This window comes from Lontra canadensis, unplaced genomic scaffold (genome assembly GCF_010015895.1).
Source record: "Lontra canadensis isolate GAN:19392208 unplaced genomic scaffold, GSC_riverotter_1.0 scaffold64, whole genome shotgun sequence".
In the NCBI taxonomy this organism is placed as follows: Eukaryota; Metazoa; Chordata; class Mammalia; order Carnivora; family Mustelidae; genus Lontra; species Lontra canadensis.
Genome location: NW_022631058.1, coordinates 1,035,271 through 1,054,899, shown reverse-complemented (window position 1 = coordinate 1,054,899; position 19,629 = coordinate 1,035,271). Strand labels below are relative to the sequence as shown.

At 39.3% G+C, this 19,629-nt stretch overlaps 1 protein-coding gene across 28 annotated transcripts in view; it reads right to left on the bottom strand.

Moving 5' to 3' along the window:
* Nucleotides 1-19,629, bottom strand: part of LOC116879910 (neurexin-3-beta) — a 1,111,251-nt gene that overhangs the window by 130,974 nt on the left and 960,648 nt on the right. The window lies entirely within an intron of this gene.

Below are 19,629 nucleotides of genomic sequence, written 5' to 3'. Positions count from 1 at the left end.
ACTCCCCTCACTGAAATGGACAGATCATCCAAGCAAAAGATCAACAAAGAAATAAAGGCCTTAAATAACACACTGGACCAGATGGACATGACAGATATATTTAGAACATTCCATCCCAAAACAACAGAATACACAATTCTCTCTAGTGTACATGGAACATTCTCTAGAATAGATCATATCCTGGGTCACAAATCAGGTCTCAACTGGTACCAAAAGATTGGGATCATTCTCTGCATATTTTCAGACCACAATGCTTTGAAACTAGAACTCAACCACAAGACAAGAGTTGGAAAGAACTTAAATAACTGGAGGATAAAGAGCATCCTACTAAGGAATGAATGGTCAACCCGGAAATTAAAGAAGAATTGAAAAAATTCATGGAAACTAATAAAAATGAAAACCCAACTGTTCAAAATCTGTGGGACACAGCAAAGATAGTCCTGATAGGAAAGTATATAGCAATACAAGCCTTTCTCAAGAAACAAGAAAGGTCTCAAGTACATAACCTAACCCTACACTTAAAGAAGTTGAAGAAAGAACATCAAAGAAAGCCTAAACCCAGCAGAAGCGAAATAATAAAGATCAAAGGAGAAATCAATGAAATAGAAACCAAACAACAGCAGAACAGATCAACAAAACTAGGAGCTGGTTCTTTGAAAGAATTGATAAGATTGATAAACCCCTGGTCAACTTATCAAAAAGAAAAGGGAAAGGACCCAAATTAATAAAATCATGAATGAAAGAGGAGAGATCACAACCAACACCACAGAAATACAAACAATTATAAGAACATACTATGAGCAACTATACGCCAGCAAATTTGACAATCTGGAAGAAATGGATACATTCCTAGAGACATATAAACTACCACAACTGAACCAGGAAGAAATAGAAAACCTGAACATACCCCAAACCAGGAAGAAGATTGAAGCAATCATCAAAAATATCCCAATAAACAAGAGCCCAGGGCCAGATGGCTTCCCAGGGGAATTCTACCAAACACTAAAAGAAGAATTAATACGTATTCTCCTGAAACTGTTCCAAAAAAATAGAACTGGAAGGAAAATGTCCAAACTCATTTTATGAGGCCAGCATTTATCTTGATCCCAAAACCAGACAAAGACCCCACCAAAAAACAGAATTACAGATCATTATCCTTGATGAACATAGATACGGAAATTCTCACCAAAATGCTAGCCAATAGGATCCAACAGTATATTAAAAGGATTATCCACCACGACTAAGTGGGATTTATTCCAGGGCTGCAAGGTTGGCTCAACATCTGCAAATCAATCAATGTGATACAATACATTAATAAAAGAAAGAACAAGAAACATATGATACTCTTAATAGATGCTGAAAAAGCATCTGACAAAGTACAGCATCCTTTCTTAATCAAAACTCTTCACAGTGTAGGGATAGAGGGTACCTAACTCAATATCATCAAAGCCATCTATGAAAAACCCACAGTGAATATCATTCTCAATGGGGAAAAACTGACAGCTTTTTCCCCTAAGGTCAGGAACATATCAGGGCTATCCACTATCACCACTGCTATTCAACATAGTACTAGAAGTCCTAGCCTCAGCAATCAGACAACAAAAAGAAATTAAAGGCATCCAAATCAGCAAAGAAGGAGCCAAACCCTCACTTTTTGCAGGTGATATGATACTTTATGTGGAAACCCAAAAGACTCCAATCCAAAACTGCTAGAACTCATAGAGGAGTTCAATAAATTATAAGGATATAAAATCAATGCGCAGACATCAGTTACATGTCTATACACCAACAATAAGACAGAAGAAAGAAAAGGAGTCAATCCCATTTACAATTATACCCAAAACCATAAGATACCTAGGAATAAACCTAACCAAAGAGGCAAAGAATCTGTACTCAGAAAACTATAAAGTACTCATGAAAGAAATTGAGGAAGACACAAAGAAATGGAAAAACATTCCATGCTCATGGATTGGAAGAAAAAATATTGTGAAAATGTGAATGCTACCTAAAGCAATCTACATATTTAATTCAATCCCTATCAAAATACCATCATTTTTTTTTTCAAAGAAATGGGACAAATAATCTTAAAATTTATATGGAACCAGAAAAGACCCTGAATAGCTAGAGGAATGTTGAAAAATAAGCCAAAGTTGGTGGCATCACAATTCCAGACTTTAAGCTCTATTACAAAGCTGTAATCATCAAGACACTATGGTACTGGCACAAACACAAACACATAGATCAGTGGAACAGAATAGAGAGCCCAGAAATGGACCCTCCACTCTATGGTCAACTAATCTTTGACAAAGCAGTAAAGAATGTCCAATGGAAAAAAGAATATATATTATTTGCCCCAAGGGTACATTTCCCAAATGGTGTTGGGAAAATTGGACAGCCACCTACAGAAGAATGAAACTGGACCATTTCCTTACACCACACACAAAAGTAGACTCAATGGATGAAAGACCTCAATGCAAGACAGGAATCCACCAAAATCCTTGACGAGAACACATGCAGTAACCTCTTTGACCTCAGCCACATCAGCTTCTTCCTAGAAACATCGCCAAAGGCAAGGGAAGCAAGGGCAAAAGTGAACAATTGGGACTTTATCAAGATCAAAAGCTTTTGCACAGCAAAGGATACAGTCTACAAACCAAAAGATAACTGACAGAATGGGAGATGTTTTTCACAAATGACATATCAGGTAAAGGGCTAGTATCCAAAATCTACAAAGAATTTATCAAACTCAAGACCCAAAGAACAAATAATCCAATCTAGAAATGGGCAGAGGACAAGAACAGACAAATAAAAAAGAATACATCCAAATACAAAGAAGACATCCAAATGGCCAACAGACAAATGAAAAAGTGCTCAACATCACTTGGCGTCAGGGAAATACAAATTAAAACCACAGTGAGAAACTACCTCACACACCAGTCAGAATGGCTAAAATTAACATGTCAGGAAACAGATATTGGTGAAGATGTGGAGAGAGGGGAACCCTCCTACACTGTTGGTGGGAATGCAAACTGGTGCAACCACTCTGGAAAACAGCATGGAGGTTCCTCAAAAAGTTGAAAATAGAGCTACGCTATGATCCAGCAATTGCACTACTGGGTATTTACCCTAAAGATACAAATGTAGTGTTCCGAGGGGGCAAGTGCACCCAAATGTTTGTCCACAATAGCCAAACTATGGAAAGAACCTAGATGTCCATCAACAGATGAATGGATAAACAAGATGTGACATACAATGGAATACTATGCAGCCACCAAGCAAAATGAAATCTTGCCATTTGCAATGACACGGATGGAACTAGAGGGTATTATACTGAGCAAAACAAGTCAATCAGAGAAAGACAATTATCATATGATCTCCCTGATATGAGGAATTTGAGAGGCAGAGTTGGGGGTTTGGGGGTTAGGGAAGGAAAAAATGAAACAAGATGGGATTGGGAGGGAGACAAACTTAAGAGACTCTTAATCTCACAAAACAAACTGAGGGTTGCTGGGGGGAGAGGGTGTGTGGAAAGGGTGGTTGGTTTATGGACATTGGGGAGGGTATGTGCTATGGTGAGTGCTGTGAAGTGTGTAAGTCTGAGGATTCACAGACCTGTACCCCTGGGGCAAATAATACATGATATGTTCATAAAAATAATTAATAATAAAAAAAGACAAAAACAAAAACAAAAATAGAGACCCCTAAGGGAAAACAAAAAGAATTCAAAGAATTCAAAGTTTTGCCTCAGTATACAGAAGGAGTTGGTAATATGATAATTCTTATCAGAATTTTGTGTTGATAATAAGTTTTAGTATATAATCATAATATTTATGTTTTCATATTTGTTATTACCATTATTATATAAAATACTCAAGGCTCTATATACCATTTGTTACCCCCCAAATGCCATGCTTTTCTGAAATTATAGTTGTTCATTGTGCATGTATGTGTGTTGTAAATGCTTAGTAAGAGCTGAACTGAACAAATTCTATCAAAATTAGGGTGCCAACACAGGACAGCTAGTGGGTGAGTTGTGACAGTGGTACAAATGCACAAGGCTCAGGGGAGCAGCAGCAGGGAGTTCTGGAGACCACTGCTGTAAGTGCTAGCTTGAGGTCTGTCGATAATGAGCTGAAATTCAAAGAAAAAAACAAAACAAAATAGAACAGGTGCATTCTAGGAGTCAGACATCAAACTATTATCTCAACAAACTGCAGCACTGGTATCTGAAGTCATTGAACAAAGGCTTTTAAATGTATTAATGAAGATGATTTCCAACCTACAAGTCCCTCTCAAGGAAACTATTAAGCAGGGATGAGGACGGATAAGATGTTCTTCCGAATCTCAATGGTTGTACTTTTCACTCACCCTTTCTCTGGAGGCTACAGGAAGAGACACACCTCCAGAATGCATGAGTAAACTAAGAAAGACAAAACTTGGGATTTAACATGAAACGGAAGCCCAGAGATTTCCCAGAATGAGAAGCAAGGATGCTCCCCGAGGACAGCTGTGAGGCTTGAGCCATATCAGACCGGAGACAGAAGACTATCAGGGGGGTCGCCAAGAGAAAAAGTATTAATGCTAGAGTACCAGTGTGCTATTGGTTTGTTTGCTGTTGTTACTGCAGAATAATCGGCATACAATATTGTGTTAGTTTCCAGTATACAACACAGTGAGCATTTATGTATATTACAAAATGGACATCATAATAATGCAATTACCATTTGACCCCATACAAAGTTATCCCAATATTATTGACTTCATTCCTTGGCCTACATTACATCCCTGTGTCTTACTTATTTTATTACTGGGACATTGTGCCTCTTAATATCCTCCACCTATTTTATCCAACTTCCCACCACTCCCTTCAGGCAACCATCACTTTTTTCTCTGTGTCTGAGTTTATTCTATTTGGTCATTTTGTTTTTTCTTGTTTTTAGATTCCATATACAAGTAAAATCATACAGTATTTGTCCTTCTCTGACTCGCATCACCTTGCATAATACCCTGTAGCTCCCTCCATGCTATTGTAAATGTCAAGATTTTATTCTTTTTTATGGCTGAGTAATAGTTCATTGAATAAATGTATATATGTATATAAAGAAACTGTGGTATGTGCACACACACACACACACATATTTTTCTTATCCAATCATCTACTCATGAACACTTAGGTTGCTTCTATATCTCGGGTACTTTAAGTAACACTGTGATGAACATAAGAGTAAGTTGGTCTCTCAAATGAGTGTTTTCTTGGGGTAAATACCTAGAAGTAGAATTGCTATACCACTTTTGTTTAATACTACACTCCAAAATAACTCAATGAATTAAAGACTTAAATATAAGACTTGGAGCCATAAAACACCTAGAAGAAAACAAGCAGTACTTTGACACAGGTTGTAGTGATAGTTTTGGATCTGCCTCCTCAGGCAAGGACAATAAAAGCAAAAACAAACAAATGGGACTACATCACACTAAAAGGCTTTTGCACAGCCAAGGAAAGCTGCAACAGAATGAAAAGCCAACCTACTGAATTGGAGAAGATATTTGCAGATGATATATTCTATAAGGGCTTAACATCTAAAATATATAAAGAACTCAAAACATCCAATATAAAACAATCTAATAAACAATCTCATTGAAAAATGGGCAGAGGATCCAAGAAGATATTTTTCAAAAGAAGATATACAGGTGGCCAACAGGCACATGAAAAGATGCTCAACATCACTAATGATCAGGGAAATGCAAATCAAAACCATAATGAGGTATCACTTCACACCTGTCAGAATGGCTAGCATCAAGAAAAGAAGTAATGTGTGTTGGAGAGGATGTGGGGAAAAGGGAACTCTCCTGCACTGCTGGAAGGAATATAAATTAACACAGCCACTCTGGAAAACAGTATGGAGGATCCTCAAAAAATTAAAAACAGAATTATCATACGAGCCAGCAATGCCACTGCTAGGTATTTATCTGAAGAAAATGAAAACACTACCTATGTGTTTATATGGAGAGAAGTTTTACAGTTGTTTGCTATAATACCGATAGGTGGATAGGAGAATAAGCTAATGAGAAAATGAGGATATTTATTAATGAAGAGTTGCGGGAGAAAGGAAATACCAGGGCCAGACATTTATTCCATTTCTTTCACTGCTTGTACCCTCAGTTCCTAGAATAGTGCCTGGCATAGTCTAACCTCCCAAGGATTATCTGTAGAATAAATGAATGCATGTATGATTTTACATTTTTCTCAATAAATGGAAGTCATAAAAATGTAAACTCAGAACACTGATTCAATCAAAATGTGACAGAATTTTATTGGGAAATTGAAGGTGAGGAAGTGTGTGTGAGTTGGAAAATGGAGAGGGTGAGAAAATGCAATCCTTTTCTTCCAGAGTCAGAAGATATTAGTTAATGTTTAACTGAAAAAGTCAAGAAATATAAGCATATTATTAGAAATATGGAGGGAAATGTCTGAAAAAGCATCAAGGAGGGTTGTCAGTGTGGAGCAGGACTACAAGGCACAGGGGAATGAGGAAAAAGACTTCTGTGCTTCTGGTGTTGTTTGCTTGTTTTCTTTGTTTTGTTTTTGTTTGTGTGTTTTTAATGTAGACTCCATGCCCAATGTGGGGCTTGAATTTACCACCCTGAGATCCATGAGAATCGTGCTTATTTTCTTCTAGGTCTCTAGATACTGACTTCGCCACCACTCCCCCACCCCCCTCTGGTGAAGTATAGTTGACACACAATATTAGTTTCAGGTATACAACATAGCATTTCAACATTCATATACCTTACAAAGTGACCACCCTTACAAATCGAGCTACCATCCGACTAGATCCTGCCTTAACTTGGGTTCCTCAGGAAACAGACCCTAAGAGCCAGTTTTGTGTTTGGGAAGTTTTGGGAAGGATGCTGTCAGATTCTAGGAAGAGAGAGGAGATGAACTTTAATGAACTTGCATCAAAGACTGCAGCTGACCTCAACACTCACATAGTGCATTCTAGCTGGGAGGCCCTTCCCAGCCGTGCAGACTAGAGGCAAATAGCTGGGTCTTTATATATACTCCCCTCCCCCATAGCTCCAGGCACCACTCACTGGATATGGGCACATCCACTGGAAGGGGCTGGATTTCAGGCAAGGTGGCTTCCTTAGCCAAGGGCAGCTCCAGGGAAGGACTCAGCGGATAGCCATTACCTGACACTCCTCTAGCAGATGAAGTAATAATGCATCTGTTCCAATGTAATGGTACCTCTGCACTAAAGTAATGGAAATCTGGGTGCTATGTCAGGTTTTGAGCTATCTAGATGCCTTATTTAGATAAAAATTAAATTAAATCATCAAATTAATACATGCTTATTGCTTAAACTTAAAAAGGTGGGGAAGTAATTTGCCCCTGGATATACAACTTTTAATGATGAAGACAGAACTTGAAACCAGGTTGGCCCATCCCTTAAGCTCAATCAGTCATGTGGGTTGAATAATGGGACAATCTCTGAGATGCTTCCAATATTAACAGTCCACGAAACTAGAATCTCAAGCCAAAATACAAAATATTTGCAATAAACATCACACACATAGTCCTTGAGATGAAAATAGGTTTCAAACACAGTCATTTTATGGTAATATGGTTTTACTATTGCCAACTTGTTAGCCAAAAAAGAGACATTGCTTACATTTGACACTTGTCTTTTCTGAGTAGAAATTAAAGACCTTATTCTGAGAGCTGACCTGTAGAAACAGAGGTGGCTGCTCTTTCTTGCCTCTGTAACTGTTAATAGCAGATCAGCATGCTAAAGTTTCTGGAGAAACTTAAAACATGTGCTCAGATTCAGAAAATACCTTAAAAGTCCTACCAGACTGTTAAGGCAAAAATATATTCATTGTTTCCCCAAAGCCTGGACTCTTCAGGTGCCCAATGTTGGTGTTATAGAATATACGCCCTATGAGGAAAGAGGGTCTTTGTCTTGTGTTTCTGCAGACTGAGTGCCTAGAATAGTACCCAGCCCCTAGTAGGTACTTAATTTACTCAAACACTTGTTAACCGAATACAAAATCCAACTACATTGAAGTTACATGTGGCACTACAGCCATAAATTTCATTTCCTCATAAACTCAACTCCAGAAATATAGCATTTTCTGAATCAGATTATCGTACTTTTTGTCTAGGTTAATGAATTTGCCATTTTATCAGTAGACACATGTGTTGTGATAATGCTTTTACTATGGTCCCACCTTTCCAACAAAGACCACTGTTATGTAGTCCTCCTAAATAAGGGAGCCAGAAATTACTTAGCAATCACCTTTTCTTTGAATGAGAAACAGAAGAGAATCAGACACTGTGGCTTACACAATACCTTCATGGAGAGCATTATTTTTTTTTTAAGTAATTCTTTCAAAAACTTGAAATCAGCTAGGATACAGAGGCAATTATATTATGGGAGTTAGACAGCAATGAAATTATCCTGTCCGGTCTTTTGCATAAGTGGTCAGGAATAACATTTGCATACGTTATATCATATTGATTCTTGTAGACAGAGACTCAATAAAGACAAAAGAACATATGTGAAAATACATGCCTAGGGGGAAAAATATAGAAGACACAGATGGAGGCATCTGTTATGGCTGGCTTTAAGATAAAAACAACAAAAAATCATAAAACAAACAAACAAACAAAGTCAGAAATAAATGGTAACCACAAAACCCCGTCTAGGTCAGTTCTCTTTAGCAAAAAGTGTCTAGTTCTACCTTGCCCTTGCTCACTTCTCCCCCATGAAATCTGCTTTCAAATGTCATCTCTTCCCTCTTGCCAAGCAGAATAGATAGGGCAGGAAGGAGCTAATAATGATAATAATAATAATGAGGAATGGCCTCAGAGATATATTTCACGTTTCTTTCTTTCTCCTTGTCTTTCTTCAGAGGACTAGCTTCCCAGCCAGTGGGGCATTAATCATCAGAACAGCAGCTCTGAGATAAAGCCTGGGTGAAATTTCATTGTGCATTATAGTGTGAGTCGTGGGTGCATGAATACATGTCTTTCTCAGTATCTGGAAGGAGAAAGTGGAGAGGCAGAGGAGAAAAAATCTGTCATTTTATATATTTATACTGCTCAAGATGGTCAGGACTGGTTCCCCATTGTTACTGCGGATTAAAATCATTCATGTCCTTCTGCTTTCATCAGAGGTCACCACTCAGAAAGGGGGATAAATATTTTGACAAGTTAAATTCTACTTACTTTTTTTTTTTTCCATCTGCCTTGGGGGCATGTAGCAGAGTAAGGGAAAGGAGGAGGGGACAGTGGAATCAGGTCTGTCTGATGGGATACAGTTTTCTTTGTTAATCCTCAACTGGGATCCTCAACCCATTTTCTCACTTACAGAGTGGTTTGGGTTAGCAGTTCCTGTTTTTGAAGATCCCTGAATGAAGTTTGGGGAGACTATTTGGGAGAGATAGCTAAACAGATGTTGTTCCTCAGCAAGGAACTAGAAACTAGAACTAGAAACACCTACGAGATCCCTGCTCCACAAAGTGAGTCCACATACTACAACAGGACATCATCTGGGAGCTAGCTGGAAATGCGTCATTGTAGGTCCCACTCCAAAATAGAAATAGAATCTGTGATTTAAGAAGGTCACCCTAGTGATCTGGGTGTTTCTGAAGCACTATTCTAGCTAGCACATGCAAACCCATGAGCATCCTCTCCCTCCCTCCCTTTCTAGCTTCACACTTACACACCCTCACACGCAAACCCAGATGGGAAGAGAGATAGGAGAGGCTGCATTATGTACACAAGTCAGTCAAATTTCTATCAAGCAATTTTCTCAGTGACTGCTAGCCTCTACAGATATGGTGTGCATTGACTTTCCCAGCCATCTCTTCCCCCTGCATGACGAGAGAACCGAGGAGAACCTTACAGTCTCCATTTAGCTAACAGAACTAGCTCTCTAGACAACCCAAGGCATTAATTAGAAGGCTTCAAAAGGCAGGGCTGTCATAACAGCTTCAGTGTGTTTCTAATTTTTACAATCATTCAAACATGCACCAGAAAGGTATGAAAGCACATCCCACCTCTCCTACCGCCTTGTCAGAAACAGAATGGAAATATCCAACATGAAGCCTGGCTAGCAATGATTGCTACTTCAAGTCATTTCCTTGCCATATATAAATAGAAATAAAGGGATATATTTTTAAAAGAATAAAATAGAACCAATTCTTGAATCTCAGTTTAAACTAGAATCTTGATTTTTTTTTTTTTGACAACTCAAGAGACATTAAATAGTTAATTTTCTACACAGGGGTGATCACTGTGGAACCCCTTCTGAACTTTCAGTGAAGAGGGAGGATATGAAAAGCATCATTATTTATAATTTTAATTATATCAAAAATATTCTACTAATTTCTCTCAACCTTAGCCATCCAATCAGTGAAATGGGTAGATAGTTCTTACAGTGATCTTATTAGAGTATTTCTCCTTATTCTTCTCCTCTCCTCCACTTTCCTTATCCTTCCTCCAGCTCATTTGTTCACCCATCAACTGTCACTTTATGTGCAAGGCACTTTACTAGATACTGTTGAAAAATGTGCATCTACCCTTACACTTGTTAGACAAGGAAAGAGTGGAGACCTAAGGGTGCTAATTGTCGTGTCCTAGCCCAAATGGTTAATTAGTAACAGGAGAAAAAATAAAATGTAGATGCTAAGGAGACCTGGATTAGAATCTCCATTAAAACAACATCAACAGCCTTTTATTAAGTGACACTAATTTAAGCCCTTGACTTTACTATCTTACCCCACCCATGAAGTTTGTGTTATAATCTCCATATTTCAAATGATGAAACTAAGCTCTGTGAAGCAATGCAGTCAAAATCCCACAACTAGTAAATGAAGGTCTGCCTAGAGTCTTGGTCTTAATCACTCTTTAACCATGAATGAAGTCTCCCAATGCCCGCTTCGATGCACTCTTTCCTTCCTACCAGTTCGCCTCCTCACAGCTGTCTTTGTCTACCTTGAACATGAATAATATTGGCCCCTTTCTTTACCTCCTCCTCTACAGGTAAGCATTCATTCATTTTACACATTTTTCTTTTCTTCAACAAACATTACTGAGCCCCTCTTTGAGGCAGGCGCTGGGCCAGGCCCTCACTGTCGAGCGATGAACTACACAGAGATTGTTCTTGCTGTCACAGTAGTGGTCTCTCATAGTATCTTCTTTCAAAAGATTATGAAGACAGGTTAACTATGGAGCCAGCTGAAGCATAGGGTCATGACCAGGAGTAAATGGGTTCGTATAATATATGCATCCATGGGACAAAAATCAAAGAGGTAACAAAGCAGACAGAAGATTCCCACCAACCTACCCTCACACGTACAACCAGGTAAATGAGCCTCAAGTTAATTCTCTATCCATACCAATGAATAGAAATAGTGGGTCATTAAAAATCATCTTTATTTGCCAATATTTAAAGATAAATTTTAGGAGGATTAAGAATTAAGTAATTTGGAAAAGGAATAAGGAGAAGAAATTGGAGAGAGAAAGTGGGTGATATTACATTTCCAAAAGTATCCTGAAAACTATAAACGTTAGAAGCAGCCCTTTTCAAATAAGCCCTAAACAAAGAGAATTTAAGACCAGAAGTGAATAAGGACAATCTTGCCCATCAGACCCAAGCGGTTATTTCTGAGACTCTTTATTCTTTTTTTGGTGAAGGGGGACGGAAGGAGAGGGAGAGAGAATCTTAAGTAGGTTCCACCCCCAGCATAGAGCTCAACAAGGGGTTCAGTCTTACAACCCTGAGATCATGACCTGAGCTGAAAACAAGTGTCAGACACTTAACTGACTGAGCCACCCAGGTGTCCCTGGACTCTATTCTTCAGACAAAAAAGAGAAGCAAAACCCCTATTAATGACCATCACCACTGGTGAGCTTCATCACTGGTCTGTGGGGTACAACGTGCTTGGTAGTAAGATGCAGCCTGTAAGTGTTAAGAAGTGTGTGTACTCCTAGAGAAGGTGCCAGTAGATCAGTGTGTTTTGACCACTACCGACTGAGGGTTTACTCTGTGCTTCGGAGCTCTGATATTATCTGAGACAAAGATCTCCCCACCAAGGAACTCACATACCACTAAGGAGAGGCAATAAACAGATAAATACGTAATACCATGTAAGGTAGAGCTAGCTACCAAGGCAGACAACAAGGTAGAGGGTGCTAGAGAGTGTTATTTTATAGGATGGTCAAGGAGGGCTTCTCTATAAGGGGCCACATAAGCGGAAACTTAGATAATGGAAGGGAGTGAGTCTTGCAAATGGCTGGGAAGAACTGCTTCAGGCAGAGAAAACGGCCAGTGAAAAGACACAGATAGGCTTGGTATGCTGAAGTAGGGCTGGCACTAATCAGGCACTCGTCTAAGGTATAACATTTAAGGGAGTGCCCCCCCAAATCATTTATTCAACATACATAATATTTTATTGCAATATTTTAGAGTCAATATCAATGCAAAAAAAAATTTCTAGAATGAAGTAAATAACATTTTAAATAGAGACAGGATCCAATTCTGCAACTGTACAACAATTACTCGTCTCTCCTTTATCTAGGAGAAGACCTTTATCGGGGAGAAGACCATATTTTCTGTCACACTCCTCCAGCTACACAGGTCTTCTAGATCTTCCTCGAAGATCAATGAGGAGATCCACACATCACAGTGTAAGGATTTTGGCTTCAGACTTGGCCAAGTAGTAGGTCGGGTGACTGGTAAAACCACCTGGGGCACTAGAAACATTGGGGACCTCCACAGTGAGTAGTCAAGAGCTGAACCCTACTTTTCCCCCAGCTGTTCCGATGGCTCAAAATAAGTGCCAGCACTTTATCAGTAGTTCTGGTGGACCCTCATCCTATAAATATTATAATCTAATCTAATTAGAGGGGCATCTCTACAACTTGTAGCAATTTGCAGACTTAATCTTCATTTGCAGATGAGGACCTTCTCAGAAAACTTTAAGGGACTAATCTCAGCTTTGGGAAGTTCTGATCCCATCCACTAAAAGTATTAAAGAGGGGACCAAAACAAATGACACTATATTCTCTTCCCTGGCCTATCTGTACTACTAACATAGAACTTTTTAGGAGGTAGGTGAACTCATAAAGCTCTCCCTCTCTTTCTTTTTTGTTCCCATGAAAACAAGGTAATTCCTGAGAGAAAATGTCACTGGAGTTTTACTAGCTAACGAGAAAATTAGAGTCCAATTTCCTTCCCCCCCCCAAATTATTCTCTGAGAGGGGGAAAAAAAAGTACCTGTGTGAGAGTTAGGAGGAGACAGAAGATATTTCTTGGCTGGCAACTAAAGTCTAATTAGACTGACAAATCTTCAGTGCCTTCCCCAGTTATGAGACTTGGCAGGAAAGGAGCCAGCCCTGGAGCCGCACATTATGTAAGGCTGTTAATCAATATTAGTTGAGCTCTGATCCTAAAAATAAACTTCCCCTAGAGGCTCTGTTGTCTAGTGGTAAAAGTGAGGGCTTGGAAACTGTGTGGACTCCTTGTCTCACTTCTGTCAAGCTGGTGGCAACAAGGAAAATGTGGAGGGGGCCCAGAGGGGTTAATTCCTTAAGTACAAACATTCTTGATACAACATGATGACCTCCTGTTAAAGCATGTTTTTGGGATGAGGTAGATAGATTTGTCTTATATCCCAATCCAAGACAGTTTGATTATTCAAAGAACCTTGAGAAAATGTGGTACTCTAGCTAGTCCCAAAAAGCCACCGATAACAAAGTGCTGTAAATGTGTGGGTCCTGAGTTTTGTTGAAACAATATGACATTCCTGCTATTTGACCATTTCAATCTATAAAAATGGCAATTTCATACAGTTGACCCTAATAGAACTCTTTGTATGTAATAACCATTCAGCAAAGCCAAATCCCACTTTAGAAAATGAGAAAGTTTCCCACAGAAATCTCTTCTAATTGATGAGTTCAGGCCTCTGGTTCAGTCTGGGACCCTCACAGGAAATCCTGGGTGATCACAGGGCTGTGCAGGTGTAGACAAAATGGTTCTTCATGTATTTGGGAAAATTAAAGAGGGAGACTTTGTTTAAAATGGAAAAGGGAAGCAATGCCCTGTTACTCTTTGTCAACTGCAGAGCCAAGAGGAAGAAAGGGACCTTGTCAGTCTCTATGACAATAACTACTACTTTACTTTTCCAGCAGGAGGAAGAAAGGCTTTCTCCTCCCCCTGGCAACAAACAGCCCAGTCAAGGAGAGACTGCCACAACTCAGCCAATGAAAAGCCACCACACTTTGAACTCCCAGTTTACTTCAACACACCTACTGTTTATAACACCCTTCCCAACTCCATCCTTTCATCTATAAAAGAGATGTCCTGTCCTCTCCTTTGTTCTCTAGACTTGCCTATGGTTTTGCTGTAGCTCACTCCCAAACTGGAATTCTGTTACTTCCAAATTAACCCGTTTTTGCTAGTAAAATAATGGCTAGTTTTACTTTTAAGGTTCATGTTTATCCAGTCACACAGGAAGTCTAAGCTTTTTGAGGATCTGTGAGTTCTAGGAGAGCCTCTTGGTTTGAAGTGGTTTCCTAGTGTCTGGGATTTAGTGAAAACTTAAGGGTAGGTCATGGCCCAGGTTCTTTTTATGCACGGTTGTATTTATTACTCACAACCATGGAAAAGTAATTCATTTTGCAAAGAAAGAAACCAAGGCTTAGAGAAGCTAATTGACCTCCCCAGAGATACACAGCTAAGTAACTGGAAAAACCCGGAGTCCAGCCCAGGAATTTTGAGTCGAGAGTGCACCCTCTTCCCTTCCACACACCAGAACTCTACGTGGATTATGCTGTATGATGGATCACGTTTTTAATCACAAGTGTTTTTCTTTGTTTTGCAATAATCAATCTCAAGTCTGAAGTGTTTTTCACTAGTCTAAAACTGAAAGCAGACCAGAAGGAGGAATTTCCATATAGGTACAATTACAAAGCCTGAAAAAGTGGCTTGCTTCTGGAATTTTTGGAAGTCATTCACCTTCAACTGCCAAATTTATGAGTTTGAGGTAAGAATGAAATCTCACGAAACTCTCAAGTCTTTCATTTTTACTGTTTATCAGGATAATTCCAATCTAGCTGAGCATTGTGATTTCCTGGTAACAGCAGCTCTAGCCAATGTCAAGGTGACTTCACCAATGCCCAGCACAGAAAGTGGGTCACGATCAGTATCCTGCTAATAGCCTATAAAGGATTTCAAATGGCGATTTGCTCAGAACACACTGAGTTCTTTCTTTACTGATAATCACTCGGTCTGGAGGCTTAAGGTAAGAGAATACACATTATTTTAGTAACTATTTTCCTCTTGGCCTTTTCCTACCTCACAGGAACATTTTGGTCCTGCTGACTGCAAGTTACCAAAGACATTTACTTTCCACTTTTGCCTTCTCTCCTGAATGGGGATCAAGGAATTTGAACATTGACTGAAATGAGCTTTTCCATCACGATAGTAATCCCGACACTGAGGTCAGTTGTAATAGAAGTGCCTGCTTAATTGCTGGCAATCCCTGGGAGTAAGACGAACAGGGCATCCAATGCAGTTCTCCTCTCTGAGTCTTCTCCCAAATGGGGGAGTCTGGGGCCAAGCCTTTCAGAATCTGGCTCTCTTGCTTCTCACAGATCTCCCCTATGTATTCATTGTTCTAGTTGGACTTGGCCATCTCTCTCGGGAATTACCATCCCTGACTTTGACAACATCGCTTCTGACATTTAGCCAACCTGAGATTTATTTCTCTTCCCCATGTATCCAATTATACTCAGTCTATAAGGCCCAGATCCATTCCCACCTCATTCATGAGATCCAGCCAAAACCATCCCATACAACTCCCTCATTCCCCGCCCCCCAACACCATTTGTAGGTCACTACCTCTTATTGATTGCTAACGTCAAGCTCCATGATGCAAGGATCCTGGATTATTTTTCTTTGCAAACTTAAAAGCATGTGGATAGATAAATTTCATAACAGGACATATTCTCTAAGGCCCACAGAACTCCAGAATGGTTTAAAAATGGAAGAAAAAATTAAAGATGGGAAGTGAGCTATCAGAGAAATCCATTCCTAAGAACTTAGAAACTTTTCATTTGCCATGACTGATTCCAGCTTCCAAATTCAATCCTGACCCTCCTTCAAATCTCTATCCCCCCAAAACCTCCCAGTCCCTACTCTGTACTACAGATGCTACTGTCAGTAGAAGCACCCCATTTTCTCAGGTAGATCCTTGCTTGAGAGGATACTGACTCACATACCAAATGTTGGGGATAGAATAAAATAATAAGGTTAAAACATATTTAATCCTACTCTTCAAGATGTACCTGTTTTAAGCATTTTACATGTATTAACTCAGTTAACCTTATAGCAATCCCATGATATAAGCAGTACCCTAGTAGTACCCTTCCCTCCAATTTTACAAATTAGTAGACTTAGGTTAGTTACAAGTTCTTGCTATCCTTCCATGAAGAAGTGAAGTTTATGTTTCCTTTCTCTAAAACTTCAAAACCTGGAAAAACTTTCTCTAGGAGCTCTGAACCTCCATGAACTAGGAACTACAGAGACAGGTACATGGATCCAGCTGAATCACCAAGACACAAGGTGTGTGAATAAAGCCAGACTTTCTGGACCAGAGCAGCTGCTGAGTGACCTCAGTCAACTCCCTGTGGGGCAGAAGAATTGCCTTGCTGAGCCCTGCCCAAATTTCTGAGCTACAGAATTGTGAGATCCAATGACACAGTTGTAATTTTAAGCCACTAAGTAATGGGGAAATTTTTTTCATAACAATAGTTAGCTGGAACATATGTGACTTCCTCAGAGTCTCCCAGCTAGTATGAAGAAGATCTAGGTTTTAATGCCAAGCAGCCCAACTCCAAGTATATGCATTTAATCACTGCTCTAGGCTTACCACTGAAGAAAAATTAAATTGTCCAAAGTGTCCCTCATTCTGGAGGGAAAACCATCTGTAAGCCATGCCACTTCTGGTTGTTAGATGATGATAAGGTATGTTATAAAGCCTATTTTGTTTTCTAATCTATTCAATAAATATTTATTGAGCCCCTACCTTTACTTGAATACTACCACTCACCCACCTGCTTTCTCAATGTACTCACCTGTTTTCTCAATTTTTTTTTTTTTTTAATATTCAGGGGAGGACCTAGACACAATCTTCTTTTTTTTTTTTTAAGAATTATTTATTTTAGAGGGAAAGTGTGCATGAGTAGGGAGGGGGAGGGGCACAAGGAGAGGAGAAAGGGGAAGCAGACTCCCCACTAAGAGGGGAGCATGACACAGGGCTCCATTGCAGGACCCTGAGATTATGACATGAGCTAAAACCAAGAGTCAGATGCTTAAATGACTGAGCCACCCAGGTGCCCTTGGACACACTCTTCATAATATAGGGTAAAGACCTGATGCTTGGGTACCATGGCTGTGAGTAATTTACACAGTCCCTGTGATCCACAAGAAGTACTGTAACAAACTGGAGTATCAGAAAGATCAAAGTAGTGATTACTTAAAGAAGGCTGGAGCATTGGAGGGCCATGTCAACTCAAAAACTATTAGTTTATGTTCACAGGTCAGAGGAGCACTGAAAACACTTTGCAGTTTTCCTTTGATCCGAAGTCAACACAAACCAAAGTCAATCAGAAACGAACTACCAAATGTTTCCTTAGCTTGTGCTTCAAGAAGAAACCAGTGAATTGTTGTATAACCAGATGGTTTTACACCAAGGTTTTTATGCCTATTTTATTTCTCCTGGAAGAGTCTAATTTTAGGACAACCTGGTCTATCAAGCCTATCAAAGCAAAGGAATCACCTTTCAAAGCAAAGAGTGTCACCTGGAAAATGCTGTCAGATTTCACACATGATTGGCTGGGTAAATGTGAAATCCAGCCTTCCCCACTTCTTTTTTCAAATTTTTTATGAGTCCCCTTCACCTGAGAATGGTAGCTGGATTACAGAGGACAAAAGAGAACTTCTGAGACTGACTTCCTCACCGAGTCATCAGAGCCTGAGAATTTTCCTAAATCTTGGGTCCCCAGTCTTAACACAGGCTTGATATAATCTGTACTTGAGATCAGAAAAGGGATAAGAGACAAGGCAGGCTGCTGAGATTTTATGGAGCTCAGGGCAAAGTTCTATCTATCTATCTATCTATCTATCTATCTACTTATTTATTTATATATACTTTCAAGTTTTTTATTTTATGGAGCCCAGGGCAAAGACTGATTGATTGATTGATTGATTTATGCTTTTAAGTTTTTATTTAGGCCCTAGTTAGTTAACATGCAGTGTAATATTAGTTTCAGGAGTAGAATTTAGTGATTCTTCACTTCTATATAATACCCAGTGCTCATTAGAATATGTGCCAGGGCAAAGTTCTTATGGCTAGTTGGCAAGGACAAAAAAATCGAAAATCCTTGGCATAAAGTAATTTCCTCTAGCTAATCTTTACAGAGAATATGGAGCTTTTTGATCCCTCATCCCAGTCTAATCCAATTCTGCTAGACTGTTGTCTTTTCTCTAAGAGTTTGCATTTACACTTCCTTAAGAACAAGTATGGCACAGATTTATAACTTCTCTTTATAGTCATGGTAGAAGCAAAGTGAAAGATATGTAGATGAAATCCAGTTATCACTGGACTCAGGGAAAGAAACTCTAACAGGAGTCTGTTAGAGAGGGCATGCTCCAGCCATCCACGTCTTCCAAAATGACAATAGATTCTACAATGTCTGGAGTCATAATCACTTGCAGGACTTTTGTGCCTTGTACCCTGCTCTCCTGTGGAAGTTCTGGCTTTCTTCATTCTTAGAAAGACTCATCCAGTGTTGGGTAAGTCTAGTTGCATATTTGCTACAGGAGGAAAAGCCAAAAACCGATAATTGTCAGGGCTTAGTCCCTGAATCCCTATATAACATTAAATCCTCCTGAGGTCAGTAAAGATTTGGCCTCGAAAAAGACTACAGGACCAGCCACTCCTATGAAGAAAAAGCCGTTTGTTCCCACAGAGTTAGCGAAATATATTATGACAGAAACAGAACAATGCCAGGACCTGGGCAGACACAACTATCCTTTCACCAACCAGAAACAGATCCGCTCTTGAGCTATAGAGAGTCATAATGGAAATATATATTGCCTTTTATCTTCTTTTCAGTGAGTAGAGTGAAGTGTCAGGAGTTATTGCTTGAATATCAGTAGAGAAGAAGCTATTTCCTTTTTGAGCATGTACGTAGGTATACACGTAACAGCGCGTACAACAATATGACTGTTATGCTAACCCGGTTCTTAGTAGCCTTTCTAAAACACATAAAATTGGCCAGATAATATCATCAGTGCATACAGCCTCAAATTGTTCCCCTGGAATCACGTAAGGAGCTGTCAGGGTAACTTCTGCTCAAAGAAAAGGGAAAAGGAAGACATTTTTACCTCTACTTAGCTCCCATAAACTTAATGCAGAAGAATGAGAACACATAGGGGTCTTAATGGATTATTGACTTTACGTTTACAATGCCCACTGAAATCAAGGGGAGGGTGATGTCAAAGACTCAACTGAGCCCCTGGATAATGTCTTAAAACTAAGAAACAGAAGGGACAA